This window comes from Macaca mulatta, chromosome 7 (assembly GCF_049350105.2).
Source record: "Macaca mulatta isolate MMU2019108-1 chromosome 7, T2T-MMU8v2.0, whole genome shotgun sequence".
NCBI classification, from domain to species: Eukaryota; Metazoa; Chordata; class Mammalia; order Primates; family Cercopithecidae; genus Macaca; species Macaca mulatta.
Window position 1 is genome coordinate 53,340,255 of NC_133412.1, and position 7,031 is coordinate 53,347,285.

Here is a 7,031-nt window from a genome sequence, read left to right on the forward strand (position 1 = left end):
TGGTGAACTCATTAGGAACTCTAAAAAGTTCCAGGAGTAGAATCACGGGGTCAGAGTATCCCAGCTTTAACTTCTGGTTCAGAGAATCCTAACAACTTACATTGTCACCAGCAAGTTCTTTGACTACCTGAGCAAATCTCACCTTAAATCAATTCTCACCTGACATTAGCTGCTCAGCTTTCCGCTGACACATTGATTCCAGGAGACTCCTTGAGTTCTGTGTGTTCAGCTGGCCTCCCGTGGCCCCATTATTATTTTGTGCCAGGTAAAGGTCAGATCTGCACACAGATCTCATCACTCAACGATATGCTGCAGCTGGAATCAAACAAAGGCAAGCTGTTAGTGAACACATAAAACATTTCTCCATTATACAGCAACTCAAAAAAGGTTTTGATTTCTTTTGCTAGCAATTTTAGAAAATTAATCATGCAAACCACTGTATCATTCTCTTGGAGAATAATCAAGCCAAAATTTTCAACTGTCTCAGTGGTCCATTGAAAAATTTTCATATCTATTTAAAATCAAAACCAGAGAGAATTCAGGTTAATGTACTTGTTGTTGTTGTTGTTGTTGTTTTTTGAGACAGAGTCTCACTGTGTCACCAGGCTGAAGTGCAGTGGCTTGATCTCAGCTCACCGCAACCTCTGAATCCTTGGTTCAAGCGATTCTCCTGCTTCAGCTTCCTGAGTAGCTGGAATTACAGGCACATGCCACCACCCCCAGCGAATAATTTGTATTTTTAGTAGAGACGGGGTTTCACCGTGCTTGCCAGGATGGTCTTGATCTCCTGACCTTGTGATCTGCCCGCCTCAGCCTCCCAAAGTGCTGGGATTACAGTTGTGAGCCACAGAGCCTGGCCTAATGTACTGTTTATTTAAAATTCTAAGGATCTTTAAATAATTTTCCATGGATCATATTTTTATTACATTTTAAAATCATTTACACTTTGTTTCACACATATTCTCCCTCATTTGATCCTCACAACTGCCCTGGGAAGCAGGTTGGAGACAGAGTAGGGGCCTGTTAGGAGACAGATTTACACAATGCATAAGAAAGCTCACTGTAAGCCAAGTGACAAAGGGAGCCTTGGAGAATCATGAATGCAGTATCTATGTCTATATTCCCAGCCCAACTACAAAGCCTGAAATTCATTAGGTTTTTAAGAGATAGCTGCTAAATTATTGCCTAGGGGTGCTCAGTTGAAGAAGCACAATTGGGACCAACAGTCAAGCTTCCTGACTCCTAGCCCAATACTTTTACAAACACGCCACCTATTTTTCTATATCCAATAGAAAGTATAGTGCTTAAGTTGTACATAATGTTAATTCACTTTCAATACAGGTCAATCATGATTAACTGTCAGTAGCTTTTTTGACAAACTTAGTGAACTAGAAAGTTGAACCTTTCAGTGTTCCCATTCTCATGTCACATGCTCTTTCTGTTTTGAAATAAAAATCCTTCCACATGAAACTTTCTCCATCAAAATTACAGAGAAGTGAAAATAGATACAAGAAGAAAGCAAAACATTAATTTCAACATCAATTTGTCTATTTTGCTTTAAAAGTATAACCACCAAGACATTTTTAGGAAGATACATTCTTTTTGAAGTGTTAGGAACCATAATAACTATTCTTAACTTTAAGTCCTAAATGACCAGTATGTGTATTAGACTTTACACTGGACACAGTGTAAAGTCAGAAGGGTGACTGAGTGGGGCAGAAAGGGCAGTATGTCCAGCAACTGCAGATGGATAAATGACAATGAGTCCAGATAATGGATTCCTATACAACCATTCAAATAATGCTCATGAGTACTTGATAACATAGGGACAAGCTTAAGATACAGTGTTTTAGAAAAAAAGGAAAGGTGAAAAAAATAGATGGAAAGCATGACTTCAATCTTGCATACAGATGATTCCACTTTATCCTTTTTGTTTGTTTGTTTCTCTGTTTGCTTTTGAGACAGGGTCTCACTCTGTCGACCAGGCTGGAGTACAGTGGCATCATGATCTTAGCTCACTGCGGCCTCTATTTCCTGGGCTCAAGCTATGCTTCCACCCTGGCCTCCTAAGTACCTGGGACTACAGGTATGTGCCACCATGCCCAGCTAACTTTTTGTATTATTAGTAGAGATGGGGTTTTGCCCTGTTGCCCCGTCTGGTCTCAAACTCCTGAGCTCAAGTGATCTGCCTGCTTCAGCCTCCTAAAGTGCTGGGATTATAGGTGTGAGCCACCACCTCTACTTTATACTTTCTAGTAGAAGTAGACTGTATTACTGATGCCCCATCCACACCCTCTTTTTGGATATGTGGCCCCTCCTCAAGTCTCTGGAAAGGGCAGCACTACAAATCCAGGGACAACTAAGGAACTCCCACCCTCACTGCTAGGCAGATCAGATTCTCTCTCCTGCTCATTGGAAATGACACAGAGAGTTTTCAATAGATTTTTTGCAGAGGAGCATCTGTATGGAAAGGTCCAGTAACACTGGGACCAGGGGTACTGCCAGGGCAAGCCAAAGCCTCAGAGGCTGGAGGAGCCTGGAGCACATGCCGAATGTTCATCTGCAGAGCAAAGCACAAGCATGGAGCAGAAGTCCAGAGTGAAGGCATGCAGGAGAGGAAAATCACCTCCCAGCCCATGCAGGCCTTCCATGGTGTGGTCCTATTTTGAGTTTTGTACTTAGATGTCTGTGAGGTTGCCTGTTGTATTCTTAATACAAATCCCACTTAAGCCAGCCTAGAATAGGTCAAGATAAATGTAATGACTTGACTTGGCTGGAGAACAGTGGCTTGGTCACGGCTCACTGTAGCCTCAACTTCCTGGGCTCAGGTGATCCACTTCTGCCTCCCGAGTAGCTGGGACTACAGGTGTCAGCCAACTTGCCCAGTTAATTTTTTGTATTTTTCTCATGAAAATATTTTTCAGAAGAAATCTATATACATTGAATATCACTGACTGCTTTTTCTTCGTCTTCTATGAATGTGTAGGTGTTTGAGTCTCTTATATTTCTTCTTTGACACAGGATATGGGCAGTTTGAAAACTATTTCATTATCTTCATCATTATCATTCATTTCAGCCACTTCAGATTTTTCATTTCTTTAAAAATGTTGATGTAGAAACCAATGTGGGGCCATAGATATCCACTGTCTTCTCAGGAGTGTCAGAAGTGCCTAAAACCTTTTTCTTCTTTTTACATAAAACCTGGGCTTTTATAGACATCTGACAATTCATTTTTGAAATACTTTCCATTTTCTGTAAAATCAAAGAAAGAAAATCATAATCAATTCCTTTTTAAGCTAGTTTCTTCCTGAGTAATCCTTCTTTGTTTTTAAATTGCTCCTCCTTCTGTAGCTTTTTTGTAAGTGCTGATTCTAATTATACATTTCACTGATGGATATGATGGCTGCTTAAATGGAATATTCCAGTCTTGAAAGAGTTCTTTCTGTACTTTTTCAGATGGCATAAAATGACTCTCCAAGAGTCTTTCACCAAACAGGTAATTGTTCATTGTTTTAGCAACTATCTTGGCAAAATCCTCAGACTTAAACTCCACAAATGCATAGCATTTGCTATTTCCTGGCTTTTTATTTCTGGATAGTCTGAACCTTGTAACAGTGCCTTGCAACTGGGAGAAATAGGAAAGGATCTGGGTTTCATTCAGTAGGTTAGGTAGGTGGCACACATAGACTACTCCAGAAAAAAGTCGTTCTAGTTTTTGTGTGTGGTTTTGTTTCTGAGATGGAGTTTCACTCTGTTGCCCAGGCTGGAGTGCGATGGCATGATCTCAACTCACCGCAACCTCTACCTTCTGGATTCAAGTGATTCTCCTGCCTTAGCCTCCTAGGTAGCTGAGATTACAGGCATGCACCACCACACCTGGCTAATTTTTGTATTTTTTGTAGAGACAGGGTTTCTCCCTGTTGGTCAGGCTGGTCTAGGACTCCTGGACCCAAGCAATCTGCCTGCCTTGGACTCCCAAAGTCCTGCAATTATAGGCATGAGTCACTGCACCCAGTCCAGCCTTTACTTTGAAATATATGTTGTACATCCAGTCAGCAGTGAACTCTGGGGGAACACCAAAGATGAGAAAAATGAGAGAAGAGATACCTCCAATTAAAGGAGTTAAGACCAGATGCTTGAACTTATGTTTTAAAAAGTCACTGCAGGTTGGACACTGGCTGATGCCTGTAGACAGAACACTTTGGGAGGCTGAAGTGGGTGAACCACTTGAGCCTAGAAGTTTGAGACCACCCTGGGCAACAAGGCAAAACCCCATCTGTACACAAAATGAAATAAATTAGCCGGACACGGTGGCGCCTGTGGTCCCAGCTACTTGGGAGGCTAAGGTGGGAGGTGGAGGCTGCAGTGAGCTGAGATCCACCACTCCACTGCAGCTTGTATGACAGAGTGACACCCTGTCTTTAAAAAAAAAATCAGTGTTTTGTGGTTTTCTGGGTGAAACCTCTGTTTCCATAAGAAAAAAAGGGGGTTTGGACAGTATGTATTACTAATTCAAAATCATAACCAGATGCTTAAAGTAAATCATTGTATCTATTGTTTCAAAAACCAACCTCAGGATTATTAAAAGTTAGTTTTATTGGATTTTTCTTTAAGCTGAGCTGGTTCACTCAGGTCTGTCACTTCCAAGCCCATGTTTTCCTACTGTTTAACCCTATTTGAAAGAAAAACTGCAGCTAAGACTATGATCCATCCTGAGATGAAAAGTTTCCACATATACACCACACATACCCCCCACCACAGTATGATGACACAGTGACCCAAACTTAGGCTAATGGTACCTCTGCCAGCAAATGCATTGTTTTCTTTATTCTAATTTTTTTTCTTTATTTCTTCTAACAGCAGCAAATGCATTTAACCTTTTATTGAGATTCTCAACAGCTACCATTTGGTTTGTAGAGCAAATTGCTTACAAAGTAACTTTTTTCCATTTTTGATATTTTAATGAAAATTATGTTCTTCAGTTTTAAAGCTCCGTCCCTCTCCCAAAGAAAGACAAATAACTAACTACCAAGTAATGATTTCTTATGAAAAGAACAAAAGCAAAAACAGCTTTTGGACACTTCTGGAACATGGGTAAGCTTCCAAAGTCAAGACCTTCTGGGCCCAGTGGAGGTGCTAGGCTGCCTCAGGACACCATCAGCACTTCCCCATCCACAACATCCTCAACAGCAGGGAGCCATGTACGGACCCCGGGGGGCTTCCTGTTCCACAAGCTCCCCTCTCTTTTTCCTCTCCACGCTTGCTGCTGGGCCTCCCCTCCAAATCTGCCTAACGAAGGCAGCAGGGTCTTTAATACGGTTCGGCTTTGTCAGTGTGGAAAGGGTACTCTAGAAAGCTGAGAGATTCCCTGGTCCAGTCTAGGGGAGGAAAAAATATGCAGTGTACCATAGATGGTTTCACTTGTCCACTCAGACACATGCTCATACTTATTCGATGGATGTATCAGATGCTTCAAAAGTCCTGATGTGTAGTAGTAGAACAAAACTTGCTTGTGAAAAAATAAGTTGCAAAATTATAAAAATGTCTGCAGCAGTTCAGGCTCCTGAGGACAAAGCTGGTTCTGCTAAGTAGTTATTTTGACATGCACAGCAGCTTTCCCTAGAAGTCCTGTGTTCTGGGGGTTTCATTTAGACCACAGGAAGTTGAAATCGAAGTTTAAAAGGTTCTCTGCTGACAAAATGTGCTATATCCGTTGGTGGACTTCTACTCAGTAATGAAAGGAACAAACTACCAAAACCTGTCATATGTCATGGACCAACCTCAAAAACATTAGCTAAGTAAAAAAAAAACAGACAGGAGAACGCATATTGTGTAATTCCATTGATTTGAAATGTCCAGAAAAGGCAAGTTGATGGAGACCGAAATGGTCTGATTTACCTCAAGAGGTAGGGATTCAAGCTCTCTAGAGTACATGTGATACATACATGAGAAAAAATAAGGAAAGAAATTTAAATGTAAATAAATGAAAATAATACTTCTCCCTGATTATAAAGAAAATCACGTTCTTTTTGTGATAATTTGGAAGACAAAATATGAAGAAAAGTCTTTAATGTTGCCACTCAAAACATTCTGGTTTGTTGTTTTTTTACATCTTTATGCATTTGAACATTTTAAAAAGTAGAATCATAATATATAGTCTTTTGTCACTATGTTTTGGGCATATTTCTATGGCAGTAAATATATCCTTGGCATCATCCTTTTTAAAAGCTTGATGTATATTAAGTTAATCATTGTCACCCCAGAAGTAAATTTTCTTATATATATATTTTAATGGATGCAAGCAAGCATTTTTGGGCGGAATTCATAGAAGTAGAATTTCTGGAGGAAAATAACATAAAACACTTTTAAGATTTTTCATAGAAATTTTCAAATTATCCTGCAGAAAAATTGGTTCAGAGTTTATACTCCCAAAGTGGCAGAGCTCCAGTGTCCCCTTCCATTTGTCCACTTTACTGGTATTTAAGGAGAAAATCTCATTGTTTTCATTGCATTTCTTTGGTTTCTAGTGCTTTGGAAGTTTTTTTTTTTTAGATGGAGTCTTGCTCTATCGCCCAGGCTGGAATGCAACAGTGCAATCTGGGCTCACTGCAACCTCTGTCTCCTGGGTTCAAGCCATTCTCCTGCCTCAGCTTCCCAAGCAGCTGGGATTACAGGTACCCGCCACCATACCTGGCTAATTTTGTATTTTTAAGTAGAGATGGGGTTTCATCATGTTGGTCAGGCCGGTCTCGAACTCCTGACCTCAGGTGTTCCACCCGCCTTGGCCTCCTAAAGTGCTGGGATTACAGACATGAGCCATGGCACCCAGCCTTGAATCTTTTTTATATGCTTATTGGTCATTTTTTTTCTCGTGGGAAGTGCCTGTTTCTCCATTGCCTATTTTCTGGCCAACCTCCAAAGTCACATTTCACTTAAATTTTATCCTGCTGATTGAAAGCATTTTAACATAAACAGGAGCAGGACAGACTGTAATTATGTAGATCTTGCTCTGTCACCCAGACTGGAGTGCA

At 40.6% G+C, this 7,031-nt stretch overlaps 1 pseudogene; it reads right to left on the reverse strand.

Moving 5' to 3' along the window:
- Nucleotides 1–2,762: 2,762 nt before the first annotated feature.
- LOC100429398 (MKI67 FHA domain-interacting nucleolar phosphoprotein-like) lies at nt 2,763–7,031 on the reverse strand (annotated as a pseudogene).